This window comes from Talpa europaea, assembly GCF_964194135.1.
Source record: "Talpa europaea genome assembly, chromosome: 10".
NCBI classification, from domain to species: Eukaryota; Metazoa; Chordata; class Mammalia; order Eulipotyphla; family Talpidae; genus Talpa; species Talpa europaea.
Genome location: NC_140077.1, coordinates 89,620,861 through 89,640,861, shown reverse-complemented (window position 1 = coordinate 89,640,861; position 20,001 = coordinate 89,620,861).

Below are 20,001 nucleotides of genomic sequence, written 5' to 3'. Positions count from 1 at the left end.
TGACCATAGGGAAATCTCTTAAACAAATGCTACTGGGGAAATTGGAGAGCCACATGCAAAGGAAAAAAAACTGAATTATTCTCTAACTCAATAAAAATAATAAATTAAAAATGAATTTAAAACTTGGACATAAAGCCTGAAACCATAAAGTACATAAAAGGAAACACAGGTGATCATTGTGATATTAGTCTTTGAGATGTCTTTGAGGACTTGACCTCACTGGCAATGGAAATGGAAACAAAAGCAAATGAATAGGACTTCATCAGATTAAAGAAAATACCAGCAGAATGAAAAGACAGTTAACTGGATGGAAGAAGATATTTGTAGACTACACATCTGATAATGGGTTACTAACCAAGGTATATGAAAAACCGATACAACTCAACAACAAACCACTATATCAAAATATGGGCAGAAGATCAGAATAGACACCCCCCAAAGAGAACATTCAGACGGTCAATGAGCATATGAAAAAAAGCACATTAGCACTTATTATTAGGGAAATGCAACTCAAAATCTCAGATACCATCACACCTGTGAGAACAACTTACATCAAAAAGACTAATAGCATCAGGTATTAACAAGGTGTTGAGAAAAAGGAAAAAGGAATCACTGTACAATGTTGCTGGGAATATAAATGGTGCAACCATTTTGGAAAACAGTATGGCGCTTCCTAAACAAACTAAAAATAGGAGTATTCTATGATTCAGTAATCCCACTTCTGAGAATATCAGTCAATAAGTGAGACAGAGGAGACAAATATTGGATGATTTTATCTAGATGTGGAATATAAGGAAACAAAACAATGCATAGACAAAAAAATGAAAGAAAACTGAAATTTGACAACAGAAGTGAAGTTACCAAAGAGAAAAAGGTTTATGGGTACAAGCAAGGGTAGAGACGGTCTTACAAATGGTTTATTATTATGATTATTTGCTTAAAAATATTATCTTATCAACTCTTTACCTTGAGACTATATCAATACTATAAAGTCATTTACTGACAATAAGGAAAATATGTATTTTATGGGGCACACTTGCACAGGATTGAAGTGAGGTAACTAATCACTCACATTACTTTTTTTTTTTTTATAGAGGCATGTTTATTTATTTATTTGTTTGCTTGTTTACATTACTCTTAAATATTGAAAGAAAATTCAATTTCTGCAATTTTCTGATGCTAACCTGCTGTCCATTGACAATTTGGAAGAAGAAATGTTATCCAATCATAAATATGCTCTATCCAATAACTTAATTTCAATGTTCCTGATGTTCTCTTTGTTCCACTGCTTCCCCAAGATAATGCTTGGTAGTAATTGGGGACATTTCATGATACCCTATTCCCTGGTTATGGAAAAGGGCAGAAACCACAAATTTTGGATCTTCATACTTCCTGAGTAAAGTGGCTATTCTGGCCGATTCCCTGGACTAGTGATTCTGCCTGATATGTTGGCACGTACATCATTGGTCTGTGTTGCCCACCATGGAGTCTCCAGCACATTGCCTCATTTTTTTGACCTCAAGACCCTGCTGGCCATTGGGCCTTCTTAGCACTCTGCTCTCTCTTGCAGGAGAGTTGGGAACACTCAGAATTCTTTCTACTACATATTCAGTGAGGAGTAAGGATGCTATGTGAGGCTCATCTGTCTAGCAACACCACCTCCCAACTGTGTTTTCTGCCCTGTGTTGATGAGATGGCTTCCAGGCTTGAAACTTGCACTTATTTTACTTGCCCCTCACCTCTGTCCTTGACATATTCTTTATTAATTTCAATATTTCTAACATCACCCTACTGGGGGCTTCCATCTTAAGGAACAGAAATCATGGATAGAAGAATGTTCCATGTTCTACTTTCAACTCTCCACATCCCTCAAATGACTGGGGTAGAATAGGGCAATTTACTTCTTTTGGCAGAGATTTCCCTTATGTAAACCCCTAATATTTAATTTGTCAGACTTTTGATATGAAAAAATCTGAAGCTACTAAAAATCTTCATTCCCCCATTTCATCTAGCATCCCAAAGTTCAGCATTAGCACCCAAAGGTGATTGGCAAGGTCCCCATTACAGGTTATAAGACAGTTTTATCTTAGTGACAAAGGTTATGAGGGAACATGATTTAGTGGATAAATGAATACATTTAATTAAAATAAATCCCCCTAAATCTCACCAAATAGCAAACTATAAACACATTTAATATGAGTTTTGATAAAAACTTCTAGCTTCTTCTCAGCAAGCATCTGTGATCATAAACTAGTAAAATTCAGATGATTGCGGTTTTATTTGCTCTGGGGTCTTTCCCAAATTCTGATGATACTTTTCTGGGTTTCATGTAATTATTGTCTCTTGCCAGTCCACACAATCTGAAGTCCCTCCCCTTCTTTCTGTCCCTTTCTTAACTCTCTCTTCTTTAGTTTTCATGAAACTATTTCCTTTATAAAATTAATACATGGGCCTCCCCGGTGGCGCAGCAGTTGAGCGCTGGGTTGCGAAGCTGCCTGCAGCCTCTGCAGCCGGTACGATCCCCGGCTGCTCCCCGGCCACCGGAGGAGGGTCCCGCATGGCACGCAGACCTCTCCTGCGGCCCGCTGCTCCCCTCAGCAGTGTACTTCGGTCCTTCTGCCTGCTCTGCTCCCCGCTCTGGCTCTGGTGAATTCTCTCACCCTCCCGCGCTTCTGACTGTACCCAGTGTATGTATAAACCAAACAAACAAATAATAAATAATAAATAAGACATGCCTCTAGAAAAATTTTAAAAAATAAATAAATAAATAAATAAAATTAATACATGCTGGATCATATGGAAGCTCCATTTTTAGCAGATTGAGGAATTTCCACACAGCTCTCCATAGTGGCTGGACCAGTTTGCACTCCCACCAGCAGTGCAGGAGAGTTCCTTTTTCTCCACATCCTTGCCAACATTTGTTGTTGCTAGTTTTTTTAATATATGCCATTCTCACTGGTGTAAGATGGTATCTCATTGTAGTTTTGTCACAATGAAATATTACTCAACAATCAAAAATGATAAACTCATGTAATTTGCAGCAACATGAATGGAGCTAGAAGGGATCATGCTCAGTGAAATAAGCCAGAAAGAAAAAAAAATACCGGATAGTCTCACTCGGAGCAGGAATTTAGAAAACCTAAATAAGGGATCAGGAAAAAGATTAATTATAATAAAGTAAAAATCAAATCAACAAGCAACTATAAACCAGAGACACACTACAGGGGCGAGGGAATAAGAGTCAAAATGGGGGGGTGGTGTGCAAATTGTACAGGGACTATAACCAAGATGAAAATGCATACATTGGACAAAAATGAAAAATGATGTAAAAAAATATATAAAATAAAAAAAATAATACATGCCACTTATAGAATATCCTTAAATACAGAAAGACTTTAAACAGACAAAAGTCTCCGGATTCAAATTGCCAATCTGTATTCTCCTATGCTGTGTTTTCTTCACCCAGCAAGTAAAATGAAAACAATTTGAAATCATTCCGAGAGAGGCCCAGCCAAGCTAAAATGGCTTTCACACATTAGAAAACACCACAGACTTTTTACATTTCCTAGAAAACAGAATTAATGTATCAACCCCTCACTAAATGTTCCTGTGAAACTATTTCATGCTCTCTGGTACACATGTGAATACTTATAAGATGGATTATACTATTTAGAACTCAAAACAATAATTAAAATATTATAGTCACTAATCACACATACATGTATAGATGCTTTAGCAAAAATTAACCTGGTGACCCTGCATTTATTTATCTATCTTCACATGTCTGATGCACTTATGTGTACTAATTTACAGATACAGAGCTTCAAGTCCCTAGGGAAACAATTCTTACCCAGATATTAAAAAACTGAAAGGGCATAAAAAGAGTATGAGGTGATCTTGGATTTGATAACCACAGGAGAAGACTCTCCTGACTCTCTCCCAGGAAAGGGGTTGACATACAGACATTGGGTCTCTGGTGGTCCTATCTGATACTGATGTCTCTAAAGAGACATGCTGGGGCTGACTGTGGGCACTGAAAAGCTGCAAACTAGATCAGTTACTGCAACTTGAGGGACCCACTGCTCCCAGAGTGAAGAGCAGGGAACAAAGGCAGAACTGAGAAACCATCTCCTTTCTTCCGCCTCCAACCTTGGATTCTCCATGAAGCCATTCCTATTAAGAGAACCTATGAGAAAGGAGATGGCAAAGCAAACATGTGGCTTGCAGGTCCCCATTCGGGCTTCACTAAGTGAACAGAGGAGGGTGAGTAGAAAAGACAATAAATAACTTAGTAATTGGCTCATTCAGCTATATATTTCTATAGTGCAAGGACAATTATATGGTGTGTGCATGTTTATATATATGAAATTAATCTTTTTAGAATTAAATACATATAGTTATAAGCAAATGTATAAATAATCACCATTATAGTATCTGGAATACTATTAATGAAGACAGTGGATGTTTAATTCTTAAAAGATTAATTAATAGCTGCCAAATACTAATTTACTTTTTCACTCTATTTATTTTGCTCTGAGAGGTGCTAAAGAATTACCCATAGTGATTTACTCATTTGTTAATATTGAGATGTATTTATTCACCCAACTAATTCTAAACAATTAGCCATTATATTCTAAACTCTGGGGTGAGGGATTAGAAACAGAGAGAAGGGAAGTGCAATTATTAAAGAAATTTGTGGTCATGCAAACCATATAACACACTGAAAACCTCATGTGAGCAGTGTCAGGGTTTGTTTTGCTTTTTGCATCAATATTCAATCATGTCATCTACAGCAATAAACCTCTAGTCCCCATAATGAGGTAGAGGAACAGAATTTAGTGAGGTACCTCATAAAATGGATGTGAAAGGTATGACCAAGAAATTGTTCCTGTTCTAAGTCCCAATATTTAGTTCAAAAGTAACCATAGAGCTACAGACTGTATCCCCAGAGAGGGCTATGTTGTCAATGTCTAGTGTGGTGCCTGATGCATAGCAGATACTTGATACACTTTGTCAAAGGAATGAATCAATAAATAATGACCTCTACAAAAGAGAGAGGTGGTACTGGTGGCAATCATGGACTTAAAAGATGTTTGTGTGCTTTCACTAGACAAGCATACCTACCAGGGTATTTGGTTGCAAACAACAGAAGCCATGCTGGTTGTCTTAAGCAGAAAATAAATTTATTAAATGATGGCAACAAGCTCATGAAATATTTGTGGTGGTCAGAGGATCAAGCTTGGAGGCTGGGAAACCACAATTGGAGACTGCCCCAGTAACACAACTAGAGCTCCTTGGTGTACTATCAGGCCTGAAAATGCAGTATGTTGGCAGATATTGTGCCAAGGATGTATTACTACTACCAGAAAAATCAATCCCAGGAGCATTCCCTGTACATGACCATCTTTCTACATCAGCTCTAGCATGGGTATATCTGAGTGTAAGAACCCACACCCTAACTGCAGGAGGAACTGGAAGAGAGAATCTTTGACTAGTATTTTAGAGAAGTGGGGTGCAAACCTATAAAATCTGCCATATCTGAGAAAATCTTTCTAAAGTTGCTGGGTTCTTAATGATGATAGATTTTTTAACTCTTTATAAAATTTTTAGAAAATAAAGAAAATTATATAAAAGAATCATTACATATATTTTCAGGAGGTGATGCTCTTCATTGGAAATTGATTACTTCTTCAAACTGACAAGTGTCCTGATAGAGCCTGAATCATATGATCAATCTATGGAGCTGAATTTATCCATTAAGCTGAACACTAATTATAAAATAAAGCCAAAAAAAAATCAAACCATATACAAAACTGACTTGACATTCTCTCAAAGTCAATATAATGGTGATGATTAGGATGATTCTATCTTTCATACTTAACCACTTGGTAAAAATCATAGCTTCTCACTCTTGCAACATTTTGTTAAGAAAGAAAATTATGTTAATAGTTTGCTTGACAGGTTTGATGCCAGGGTCAAAGATTTGCATCTCAATTGGATGAGTTTCACATGCCAGAATCTGCTACCCAGAGGTAACAAAGACAACAATTACAGGCACATGTCATCACTCCAGAGTCTTGGAAGGAAGAACTCATGTATAATTGGCTGTGTTTTGCCTGCTAAGTCTAGGGAGTCTTAGAAGTAAAGGGGAGGGCCTCCCTGGTGGCACAAGGGGTTAAGACGCAACCTATGAAGCTAACCGCAGCCACTGCAGCACAAGTTCAATCCCCAGCCAGGGAGCAACCCAGCTGGCGCAACAGACCTCTCCTGACTCACCTGCTGCTCCCCTCAGCAGTGTACTTCAGTCAATCTGCCTGTTCTATTCCCCACTCTGTCTCTGGTGAATCCTCTTACGTCCACTCCAACCCCCCACACCTCTGGCTTGTACCCCAACTCTTGTATGCATAAAAATAAAATAAATCTTAAAAAAAGAAGGGGAAAACAAAACAAAAACTTGGCTCAATCTAATTGCTTCAACTCCAAAACAATTCAATAGTTCAATGGGTATATAAACTTCTCTTTGTAGAAAAAAATAATAAGGCTCTTCATAATTTTTTCAGGGATTCTAGACCCATTGTTCTGACTATTTCAGAATGATAAGAACCCACAGAAAATTAGCTACTACTCATTTTATATAAATTGAATGAATAGCTGGAGCACTTTCTCCCATTTGGCAGTGTATGCTTAAAATTAAAAGTCACAAATATGATTTTAATGAACTAAGAAGACATATGCTTTTGGGTCTTGAGAAAATTAATTGCTTCTATGGATCTTGACCTCTGTACTTTTTCATCAGTGGGATGAAACAATCCTGCTATGGATTCTTTGATTTAGCCTCCCTCCTCCCCACATCCCACGTATAAGCTCAGGTTTACAGCACATTTCAAATGTCAAGTGCAGTGTAAATATTTGCAAAATTATGCATCTGTCTATTCACTCTGCAAATGCAATCATTCCACTTTTAAGTGAGTGAAGATAGAGAGAGGGCAGCAGCATTGTATTTGTAGAGATTCTGCCACATAAAGGAGTGGGCAAAACGAATCTTCCCATGTCTCTCTGGTCCTGTGATGCAGATAAAGTTCCTGTTCCAACACAAGTGAATGGTATCTCATCATAAGTAGCAGATAATGAAGAAAAGAGAGGAAATAATTTTAACAACTACTTGGGGCTGGGAATGTTTTTCTCCATAACCTACTGAGAAATTCTTTGAGAACGTCTTAGAATTTTCCCTTTGCTATGGCAACTCATAGGGCAATTGGACTTCTCATATGACCATAATCAGTGCAAGAAGCTGTCTTCTGTGAGAGAGAGGCTGCTGTTGGTTTCCTGAACCACAGACATCACAGTAAAATTAAATAACATCAATAATCACATTATTGTTGAATAAATGAATGGTAGCTAATTTTACTGAGCACTTAACATGTCAAGTTTTATTCTGAGTATCTTGTACATATTGACTTATTTAATCTCTGTCAAAGCTCTATGCAGGTTTATACCATAACTAACATCATTTTACTGATAAGAACAAGGACCTAGAGAAATTTGGCAACAAACTCAAATCACACCATCAGGGAGAGGTAGATCCTGACTTTTAACTCAAGCAGTTTGGTTCCAAGTTATCTTCTTTAAACTTAAAGAGGACTAACTAATCTGAGTGACCTCTTCAGACCCTCTGTCTACCCACATAGAAATCTATCTGGCTGATTTTTTCCCCCAAAAGACCAGAAATCAAGACATCATTAGCATAGAACTGCCTTATTGTCTTGCTATTAATCTGTTTAAGCATAAAACACTGGTTGTTTTGTTGAAATACCCTGTTTACTTCCTTCTCAGTGAATGGGATCCTCTTAGCAGGTCCTGGTTCTGCAGGAAATTGTGTGAGCTCTAACATTCCTCAAAGGGACCAGAACCCATGCCATCATTACCACATACAGTGACACCATTTTCAGTCATCTGAAGTGAAACATTAAGCTACACAAATCTGTTTTATATTCTTCTCAACAGAAAAATCCCTTGATTCCAAATAGGATTTGACATATGACCAACTGTGGTGGAAAGAATGGAGGAACAATTAGACTGATTAAGATGGTTAAGCATGCAGTCTAAAAGCTGCCAATTTTTCTACCTTCACCTAATAGAAAACATCGAAACTTGTATTTATAACATGTTAACTCTCAAGTGTTCACACAGCAACCAAGCCTAATTTTTACATGGACTATAATTCAACTTGTTTAAATGCTCTATGCCTCTACTGCAATAATTTTCTTAGTCAAAATGATATTGCTACCCAGGAAAACTAAATATTAATTAATGAAGAATCGATGAGAAAAGCAAACAAGTTTATCTAGCATGAGGTCTGGAAAATACCATGTAGTAACAGCTTAAAACGTAGTAATGCCTCACTGTTCTGCATGTCTGAGCTTTTCCTTTAATGTGACTGAACAGAATAGGGTTCAGACTTTAGATACCATTGCTTACTAGTATATAAAATTTGTGTGATTCCTATGAATAAATGTACTTGTATTTTAATTGTTTCAGACTCTTGCATTTCTTTCTATATAGTAGAATATATTATATATATGTCAAAGATATGTTATGTATTATATATATATATTTATATATGTAAATGTTGAGTCTTTAACCTATCTTGATTTGGAGGTAAAAGTCTATTTGTTTCATAAAGCTGCCCACCTATCAGATGTTGTAATAGTCAACATCTACTTATTAAGAGTCTGCCATGGCCAGATATGGAGTTAGGCACTGGGGTCTAGCATTGAACATGAAATACAACTTATTTCCTAATGTGGATTTGATTTGTTTTTATGCAGTACTATGGTCAGGGGTATGGATGTTTGCAAGTTCTGACAGTGTGACTTAATGAGAGGAGATGAAGTTTATACCTCTGCCTGCGGTGTAATAAAACAGAACAATAGCTTTCATGCCTGCTTCTACTGGCTGACTTCATCAGGACAGGCAGAATCAATACACTGGGTGTCCATTAATATTTTGATACCAGAAATAAGATTAAGCATAAAAGGTTATGCAGTAATGTCATTTTTTTATAATAAATTTTATTTTTATATTCTCCATATAATTTCAACCCCCCATTTTAATCAAAGTTTAAAATAATCAGTTGCTGGGCCTCCCCTGGTGGCGCAGCAGTTGAGCGCTGGGCTGCGTAGCTGCCCACAGCCTCTGCAGCACCGGTTCAATCCCCAGCCACTGGCGAGGGTCCCAAGTGGCGCGACAGACCTCTCCTGCCACACCTGCTGCTCCCCTCAGCAGTGTATTTCGTCAGTCTGGCTGTTCTGTTCCCCGCTTTGGTGAATTCTCTCACCCTCCCGTGCTTCTGACTATACCCAGTGCTTGTATAAATAAATAAATAAATAAATAAACAAACAAACAAATAAATAAATAAATAAATAAATCTTTAAAACAAACAAAAATAATCAGTTGCTTTACAGTAGGAAGGTAAAGATTTAGTGTTATCTCAACTAAGCCTCTCATGATAATTAATAGTACTACATAAAAACAAATCAAATCCATGTTAGGGGATAAGATGTATTTCACATTCAACCCTAGACCCCTTCTGCTGTGGATCTTCTCCATCTCTCTGTCTTTTGAAACTATCTCAGCTGGAGGAACATGGGATTGCTGGTTAGTGAGAACTGTATGCAAGGTCTAACTTCTTTCCTTTCTAGATGTGAGACCTTCACTAAGTCACTTTCTATTAAAAAATAAAGCTAATCATGCAATCATACTGGAGTTAACATAAAAAAGTGAACAAAATAATTTATTTTAAAACACCTCAAACTGTTTTATTAGATGACCATTATTTCTGTTTAATGTGAATTTAAAGCCTGTCACTAAGAGAGGTTTCACTTATTTTACGTAGTACATGTGCTAGATATCTAATGCTCTCTCACACCTTAGAAATTGAGAAGTGGCTGCTAGATGTACATGGATCAGGGTCTCTCAAAGGATGCCATCATGAGTGTAGCCAAGGCCAAGGTATCTGAAGCTTGATTAGATGTAGTGAGGCAACCAGGTGCAGAGCGGGCAGAGAGAGTCGGGGGGCCAGGAGGTTGGCAGGGAAGTCTGTACTTTCTCTTTGGACTGTCTCTGCCATTACTCATGCATGGTCTCTTCCTCTGGTAGCTGTCGCTAGTCCTCTGGCAGCCATCCTGCCATCTTCTCTATGACGCTAACCTTATAGCCTCAGCCTCCAGGCTCAGGTTTGCCCATGTCCACAGGTCCACACCACACTCCAGGTGTCCACCATCAGGCATGCATGTCCCAAGCCCATGCTCCCAAGCGCCTCCTGCATTCAAGGCCACAGGTGATAGCAACAGAGGCCAGCAGCTTCACTTGCCCTACACTAGGTTAAAGAATTATTTCCATGCTGGCCCACTCACATGGCTGGGGATACAGTGTTGGCCTTTGTCAGGAGTCCTCACTTGTTTGTCATATGGACCTCAGCAAAGCCACCATGTGTTCTGACAACATGGTGCTAGTTCCCTCCAGAACAGTGTCTTACAGGAGCTAAGAAGGCAGAAACTATAACAAAGTGACTCATGGGACTTTGCCTTGGTGATACAACCCCATAATTTCCAGAATATTCTACTGGTTGTAGTGCTTTTTATTATTCCAGGGCAGGGAGGGCATGAGGGAATGAACGTGGGGAGGCAAGAATCCTCAGAGCCACAGTGAGGCTAGCAATTGCTTTAGACTTCAGGGATTCAGGGTTACTGCTCAATTTCAAAACAACTTCTGTTATTAGATACTGCCAGCATATGGAAACTCCAAGGAGAGTTTTCTGGTTATTTAAGGAGTCCTTAAGGGAGGGTTGCTTAGACTCATGATTTATTGAAGGGAGCTCTGGAGCTGGCATGGTCTTTCAGAGTCACCCCAAAGGGTACAAATTGTCTGGGCCTTTTTACCTTTGCACCTTTGCATTGAGCAGTGAGTAGACTGGAGCTACGTGAGGGTGCGGGGGTGGGTAGCCCTAGGTGAGGCAACACTCATAACTGAGGGAATTCTGGAAAGGAATTGATATGATATCCACCAGCAGTCAGTGCTCCAAGGAGCTGAGAGAATGCTTGCTCAGGGTTGAAAGGGGGTAGAAGGGGCTTTCTGCAGCTGCCAGAGCCCTCAAGATAGGGGGTAAAGGCAGGGAGTATCAGGAAAGAACAGAGTGAATCCTAGTCCTGAAAGCCTTGGATGCCATTCTAGGAATCTTGGACTCAACCAGCAGCCCCCCGGTTTGCAAGCATTTCTACCTCCAAATCTCTTTTGCTTACAAAGCACTAAGGACGCTGAAACACTTGTTTATAAGAGTCACAGCCATTGATTAAAATTTCAACCTTAGAGCTAAAAAATTTAGAAACATTGAATAATATATTTTAAAATACCCATTATAAACATTTTTTACAAAAAAAACCCCTATATTCCCCTCAAATAGTGAGTAGAGTAGCATTATTTCACATTTTTGCAATCTCTAAGATATTTGGCTTAGCAGGGAACCACTAGATTCTTCTGTCTACCTTGGGTGTTTTGCTATACTTCACAAAACCTCAGAATAACCCAAGAATAAGAACCTCAAGATTAAATGTTCTCTTAACAAGAGATTGGACTTTACTGACACTTCAGAATTGGAGTTGCCTGTTCTGGGATATTGTTCCTTGGAAGCAGAGCCTGAGATGGGGATTCTATTTATGTGATTTACTGGGAGAATGATCTCAGGAGAAGAGGGATATGGGTGGCCAAGAGAGAAAAGGGGAAAAAGCTAAGCAAGTGGTCTCAGGTGGAGACTGGTTTCAGTCTGGCACCATGGAAAGTTCTGGAACATAAGTTGCATGACAGAGCTGCTCTCACTCTGAGTGTAGGGGGCCAGACTTTTGCATTCCCAAATAAGCCAGACCTCAGCTCAGTCTAGAGAATGTGACTTTCTGGGCCAAGCATCCTCCCTATAGCTGAGGGCAGTTACACAAGGAAGATGGCAGCTATGAGTTGCAACTAGCCGGTTGGGGAGCTGCGGAACGGTGTTCAGCTGGCAAAGGGTAAGAGGAGACCAAAAGCAACCACTGAAGCTGTGAAATTATAAACTACAAATATTCCTGACACTAGAAACCAAAAGCACCAGAAGTGCTTCAATTGTCAGATAACAAAGAGGTCAATTCGAACCCACAGAAGGTCAAGTAACTGAGCCAGATGCTGACTTCCTTGAACCAGTAATGAATATGATAGAAATTCCACCAAGGCTAGAGAGGCTTTTTGTTTTACTTAGAGAAACCAGAGAGATTCACAGTAGCTCAAACTCCCAAGAGGTAAGAATTGTCGGTCAGAAGTGCAAAGCCAGATCCACTGCTCTCTGAGGGAGTCCTTTTTCTCAGAGAAAGATGTCATGCATCCATTTAGGACACAGCCACTGCTGGTCAGGTTTGTTCTCTCACACCCATATAATCCAGATGCCACAGGGACTGTAGCTGTGCACCCTGTTCTTTGTACCTTAGGACTTTCTCTCTGTTCCTTATCCTTGTACTGAAAACTTGGATGCATCATAAAATTATCTAACTTCACAATGATAAATGAAATATTGATCCACATTTGATGGAGGATTTTGAAAAGGTATGCATTTTAAATGATGCAGAAAGAAGTGTAACAGGTGCCTACCAGCTCTCTCTAAGCTTTCCTCCTCTGCTGGTCTTGCCCACCCCCCGCAACTCTCCTCTCCCGAGTATGCCCTGTGAGCAGCCTGTGTCCTGGTTCACCGCACTCTGCCATCTCTCATCCTCAGTGTGGCTATGCTTATCTGGCATATTCTTTCTCTTTCTGGTTTCTCCACTTTTGACTCCCTACACTCATCACCCTTATTAGTCAGCAAGTGCTCTGCTTTAGCAGGCATCTTCCTTGGAAGGAAGGGGGGAAATGGTGACTAGCTGAGCGCGACTGCCCTTCACAGCCTATCCACCATCTAGGAGGCCAGCTCTTTTACAGGCCTTGACAAAGCAGAGAATGTTTCCAGGAGTCAGAGTCAGGATACAGAAGGGTTGTGCATATTGACTTTGTGAGTTAAATCAAGGAAGCAGGGCTGTTTGGTCTGGAGAAAACAACTCAGTGAGAGACAAGCAGTCACTTACTCATGGCTTGAATGCTGAGAAGAATAACCATGCGGGGCGGGGGTGGGGTGGGCAAGGGAGGGGACCTTTGACCTGGACCAAAGACACAAACTCCAGGCCTGGCTTTTCTATATATCTGTTATTATACCATTTTACATAAATCATTTAATTTTAGTGAGTGTCAACTTGTCACCTAAAAAAAAAAAAAGGACATAATAATTCCTATAGGCTTTTAACAAATAAGATAATGTACTTAAAATTATTTTGCAAACTATAGAGTTTAGTTAAAATGCTAAACTGAAAGTTGTTACCAAATGATTATTTTCCAGATGCATCCTGTTATTATGAAGACATTCTGCTCAGTTTTCACATTGGAGAGGCATAGAATTATTTTATGATACTCCAGAAGGAAGAAGTTAAGACTAAACAGTCAAAACTGTAGAGTTGCTTCTCACATAAAATCATAAGCAACTATGAGAAACAAAGACAGAGATCAATGATAGACTGAGGAGGGCAGGGTTTAGTAGGGAGGTGAGTTCCATTGATTGTAAATAACTTTAAGGATGCCTGTATTGAATGGAAACGCAATAGTGTCCACTATTTCCCTCCTTTACTATGACAATGGTATTAGCTCTCTGGTATGGGAATGAGCTTTGTGTTGATTTTCTAGCAGTGAGGGTGGTTTTTATTCTTTCTCACAATGGTCTCCTTTCCACAAGTTATGGGTTGGTTGTCATGCAGTGCATAGCTCTAGGGCAGAGGGAAGCTGATTACACAGGAGCCCAGTGCATGTCCCAGGCCACCCCAGCACTCTGCAAGACTGAAGCCACTTGCCATGTGGTCACATATGAATGTCTTTGATGTTTTCATTTTCCGATCATTGGTCTGAGTGGTCCCCGAAGCTAGAGCTTGATGATTATATTACTTTGCTGCCCCTAGGTGCTGGTGATATTCTGGTGCAGTGATTCTTGAACATTTTATGGGTCTTTTTGGCAAACTGATGAAAGCTATGGCCCTCTTCCTAGGAAAATTCAAGCTCACACATGCACACAAAATTTTCCATATAATTTAAAAACTCATCTGTTGACTTCCTTCTGGGGATTAATGTGTGAAAGTTCTAGAACCATTTGACTAGGGGCTTTACTTGGAAATTAAGCAGATGACACATTGACCCAATCCTCAGACGGTAGAGGAAACCAGGGGCCCACCAAAACACATAACGCTGTCTCTCATCCAGAATCAAATTTCCAAGGAAATGGGCTGTCAGTAACAAATGGGCCGCTGTTTCTAAAAGAGAATGACCACTGAAAAACACCAGAGTCCATTCCCACCAGAGTTACCCTCAGAAATGCAGCCTTTTTGAAAAACAGGTGACCATGTAGACAGGAATAACTGCTCCCCCCACCCCCCATTGATTTATGGCTCCTGGAATGGACACTACGTTTTTCTTTCCAGGATGCTGATAACTAGCTGAGTTCACAGACAGACACAATTTCCTTCAACCAGATTGGTTTTCACTGCCTTCGTTTCCCTTTCCTTCTCTGCTTTGATGTTCTTACTTACTGTTGAGCCAGAATGCTAAATTATAGGGGTGCATATGCACAGGTGAAGCCCAGAGACAGACAGGAGGCTTTCATGACCACCGTGTGCCCAGATAATTTGGTCTCATGATCAAAATCAGACATTTTAAAAGTTATTTCCAACCTGAGGCCCTGGGCTTGACTTTCCCCCTCCTCATCAGTGCAGCGCCACAGTTTGCAAAAGATCCTATTTCTTTGATTTTACTTTGTGGTTTCAAAGGTAGGAAAGAATTCCACCTAGTTTGAAATTACAGCCAAAGGCAGGTAAAGAATGTTACTGTGTGTGCCTTGGTCCACGAGAGCCAAATATAATAGAAGGAACCAGCCCAAGACATGAAAACGTCTGCACCAATTGCGGCCATTGTGTCTGGGTCCAGGTCTCATTAGGGAGCCAGTCTTGCTGATGGATCTTTGTGTGTGGGCTTCAGGGCTAAGTGAAGAACAGGAGCTAAGGCAGGAGCTACACTGCACAAGGGTGGGGGGCAGGCACAGAATCTGTAATATCTGTAATCAGGTTTGAAGCTGAGCTCTAATCTGAGTAGAGTAACTACATCTATTTATTCTCAGTCCTTGAAACTCCAGAGAGAAGACAGGTATGGCTGGGGCAGGTGGATAGGAAGAAGAAGCAGGCTAAAGCATAGCCTGATGCCTGTGGGTCCCTGAATCCCCTGAGAGGCCTATGAATTATATGAAGACATATAGATCAACTAGTAGTTGATCAAGAGATCAAGTTAGTCACAGTCAATCATCTTTTGTAAAAACCAATAATACCTAAATAGATTAAAATTAGATCAAAGCATCACAGGTGGTTAAGAACAGGAATATTCAATAAACTTCCATTTCCATTATGTTTCCATTTGTACATTTGTGTGTGAGTATAAATTTATTTTTTATTATGGAGCTTTGGTCAAAAAGGCTTGCAAATCAACACTTTAAATGAAATCAAAGCTCCATTAGATAAGCAAATGCCTCCCTTTCTCTGCATCTTATTTCTTTTTCTGGTGTAAATAGGAAAATGAAATCATTCATTCTGCAGTTTTGTTTACTGTTTTAAGAAGTTATTCCTCCAGGGCCTCCCCTGGTGGCACAGTGGTTGAGCGCTGGGCTGTGAAACTGCCCACAGCCTCTGCAGCGCCGGTTCGATCCCCAGCCACCAGGCGAGGGTCCCACAGGATGCACAGACCTCTCCTGCTGCCCGCGGCTCCCCTCAGCAGTTTATTTCATCAGTCTGCCTGTTCTGCTCTCCGCTCTGGCTCTGGTGAATTCTCTCACTCTCCCGTGCTTCTGACTGTACCCAGTGCTTGTATAAATAAATAAATAAATCCTTAAAAAAAAAAAAAGAAGTTATTCCTGCAATGAATATGTTAAAATCAACCTCCTTACCCTTTCCTCCTTCTATCCCCAAGACGACTTCTGTTGATTAAAATCCAGTCTCAACACTGAAGACCCCCACTCAGCCTGTTCCAACAATGCTCTCTCTCCTCTCTCCCTCCTTCCTTCCTTCCTTACTTCTTCCTTCTCCTTCCTTCCTCTACTGGAAGACCAGAATGAGTATTTCAGAGTCAGGAAGGTTTAGTAGCCAAGGCAAACTGCGGTTGGGAGCAGAAATTGTAGCAAATAAGTAATTAAGGTTGATACAATGTCCCCCCCAACACCTTCCACAAATATTCCCCTCCTGGAACAGGCCCTCGTCACCTCACACCTAGATTATTGCCATAGCTCCCGGCTCCATCCACTCCAGCTCCCCTCACCCACTCCATCCTGCCCACTGTGCCAAATTAACGCTTTGAATATATTGTTTTGTCATATAATTTTCCTACTTAAAACCATCTACTGTGCCCATCCCCTCCAGGTCATAGCTGAACACCAAAGCGAGTCACTCCAGACTCTCAGTCCTCCCTCCACCTGCTGGGTGGGCTTACCTCTGGATGCTCCTCCACTGGAAGCAAACTCCTCCTCCCCCCAGTCTCCTGTATATCACCCAGCTTCTCTTCACCCAGGGTTGCCTGCCCTCAGGGACACAGACCACACCTCCTTGTTGTAGGGTACACAAAATGTCAGACTTTTCTGCCCTCCCGCCATCAGGATAGATGATGGATCCTTGTCCTGAATGCATGCCTGATGGCGGGCACCTGGAGTGGGTTGTGGGCATAGGTAGATGGGATTCACCTGGGCTAAGACTATGCTTTTTAAGGGCGGCATCACAGGGATTAAGTAGAAGCAGCAGCAGAAGTCAAAAGAGAAGCTGAGAAAGAAGCAGGAGAAGCCGAGAGAAGGCCGGAGAGCCCAGATAGTGAGGATTTGCTGGGGGCCGGGAGGATTGCCAGCCTCCCAGCCCCCCAGCACCCCTGCCTGCCATATGCCTGGTGAACCCCAATAAAAAACCTGCAAAAAAGCCACTAAGGACTCTGACTCCTCCTTTACCCGGTCTGCATGGGATCAGAAAACCTGCTCAGTGGCCATTCCTGCCTTTACACTTGTGAACACATGCCACCTTATCTGCAGCCTTTCCTAGAAGTCTTTCCTCAGAATCTCACCAGAGTTACTTGATGGTTTCATTTGAATGTATCTGATCTCAGGTTCCTCAAAGCTGAGTTGATCAAGGGCAACACCTGCCATGTCTCTCTAGCCTATTGTTATGCCAGCAAGGCACAGGGCAGGTTCTCTATTGAGTCAGGAGATGGGTAAAAGAGAGTCCTGGAGCCCTCAGTGGCTTTTTCAGTCTTTTAAAGATCTTTCTATGCCACTTGTAGTGCGGCAACCAGGCCAGGGCAGGCAGGGGTCCCCGGCAGGATCTTTACTCTCTCTGGGGTCATCTTGTGGTTGCATCCCTTGTAGCCTGTCCACTGCTCTCTGCCGCACTGTCCTCTGCCACCACCCTTATATGCCTGACCTCCTAGGCTCAGGGGTGCCCACATATGAAGGTCCACACCACACTCCAGGTGTCACCACCAGGCATGCATGCCCTGGGTCCACGCTCCCAAGCGCCTTCTGCATTCAAGGCCACAGGTGATAGCCGCAGAGGCCAAAGGCACAAAAGCCTGAGCAATCTTCATTTACCCTACACCGCTCAAGATGCTACATGGTGTTAACCTATTTAAACAACACTTAGGGAGCACTACCAAATGCTCTGTTAAGAGTACTGTAGGGTAGAGAAAATATCAGGCTTTTCTGCCCTTCCGCCATCAGGATAGATGATGGATCCTTGTCCTGAATGCATGCCTGATGGCGGGCACCTGGAATAGGGTGTGGGTATAGGTAGATGGGATTCAGCTGAGCTAAGACTGTGCTTTTAAGGGCGGCGTCACAGGGACGCCAGGAGAAGCCGAAGCAGAAGCCGAGAAGCAGCAGAATGAACGCCAGAGAGTCCAGATAGAGTGAAGACTTGCTGGGGGCTGGGAGGCCTGCCAGCCTCCCAGCCCGTACCCCTGCCTGCCATATGCCTGGTGAACCCCAATAAAAAACCTGCAAAACTACTGAGGACTCTGACTCCTCCTTTACCCGGTCTGCATGGGATCAGAGAACCTGCACTGTGTCTGTTCCCGACCTTTACAAGTACATTATTTAATTACATTTCAAATATACACTATCATATGCTTTCTTTACAGATGCTGCATATATCACACACTGAATAAGTCTTCATTCAATTTCTGGAAGCGTGGCCCTCCGAGCCCCATGTTTGGGACCCTATGGACCCAGATTAGAAATTTCTGTAGCAAACATTACATGGCCTGAGATATTCAAACAAAAGTTTTCACAGTGTTCTCCAAAATCTACACCCATTATACAAGCACGCTCTTACAATATTACTCTAGAAATTGGAAACTTGATTAATGTGAATGGGAGATACGGCTGTGTGTATGGTGTTCTGTGTTTGTGTGTGTTCATCTTACAGATACACACACAAGCAAGTTTTCCTCAGTTTCAGTCTTATTCCTGTTATAAAGAGGCCAAGACTTATGAGGTGGGTAGAGCAGTTTATTATGATGCTCATTGATCAATGAGGAAACTAAGCCCAGAGACATAGTCTACCCAAGGTCTCACAGCTAACCATGTCTGCTGCTCTTCACTGGATCTTGTTGAAAATCAGCACACTGTAGAGGGGCCAGAACAACTAAAAGTCGATTATTGAAGCAGGAAAAAGCTAAAAGCAAAGACACTGGAATTTGATGTTAAAACTATTAATGATAAGTAGTAACAGTGGGGCCTTAACAGCCATTCCAGATGTCTGGCCTTCATACTTTCACCTGCAGGTGATGCCTATCAATATCTGCAGCCCATACAGGAGAGCAAAAGTGATTTTTGAGACTAGGTAATGGCTGTTACAATATGTCTATATGGTAAGTCAGTTCATTAATGTCAAGGTGCCTCTCAAAGTAAACGGGCTTTTAGGTCGTTTAAACTAGAAATCACCTAGTTTACTCCACGTTAGCATTCTGGTGTAATAAGTGTATTTAACCACCAGAAAAAAAGAATATCAGCAGCAGTTTATTTATAGCTCACTCCTGGTCTTTCAAAGCCCCTGTTTCCAGAACCCCTTACATTTTCTGCCCCATGAATTCTTAATGAGTTCCAGTTGAAAGTGCTACAGTTCCATATTCAGGCTATTTAAAAAAAAAAAAGAGGAGAAAAGGGGGAAAAGGTAACCCAAAAAATACATTTCCCCCACTACCAGGACTTGTTGCTGATATGGCTCACCTTTTTTTCTCCCTCTTGGCAAATGTTGGCAAATATGCTAGCAGTTGGACAGGCCAGCTATGTTTTTAAATCCATTTAATCCTCTTTATAGTAACAGAAACACTTAAGGCTGATCTTTGAAGACTCTGGAGAGCACAGAACACCTGCAGCTGGGTGCTTTGTGCTAACAAACACCCAGTGTGAGCCCGACAGAGTGGGCAGACTCAGAGCCCCTCAGAGAATGAGGGGCCCTCTCCCCCTCTGACCTCGCCTTCCCAGCTTAAACCTGTTCTGGTAAATGGCACCCTTGCCCTCTGACCCTCCCCAAATGTCTCAATTAATCACATAAAGGCTCATAAAAATGATTTGCCAATATGTCAGGAAGTAGAAAAAAACTAAGTTGATCCTACTTTGGAAATAGCTCAATTCAGAAACAAACCATCTTTCCTTCTATTTAGTTCTAGAAAGTTGATTATCCAGGATTAATATCAACATTGACAATAGCCTTGCAACCAAGTAGGAACAAAAAGACATTATTCTTTCTTCTTTTTATTCTTTCCCACAAATAATGAAACAAAGCGCTATGTACAACTCTCTGATATTAGTGGAAATCTGCTCACATATTC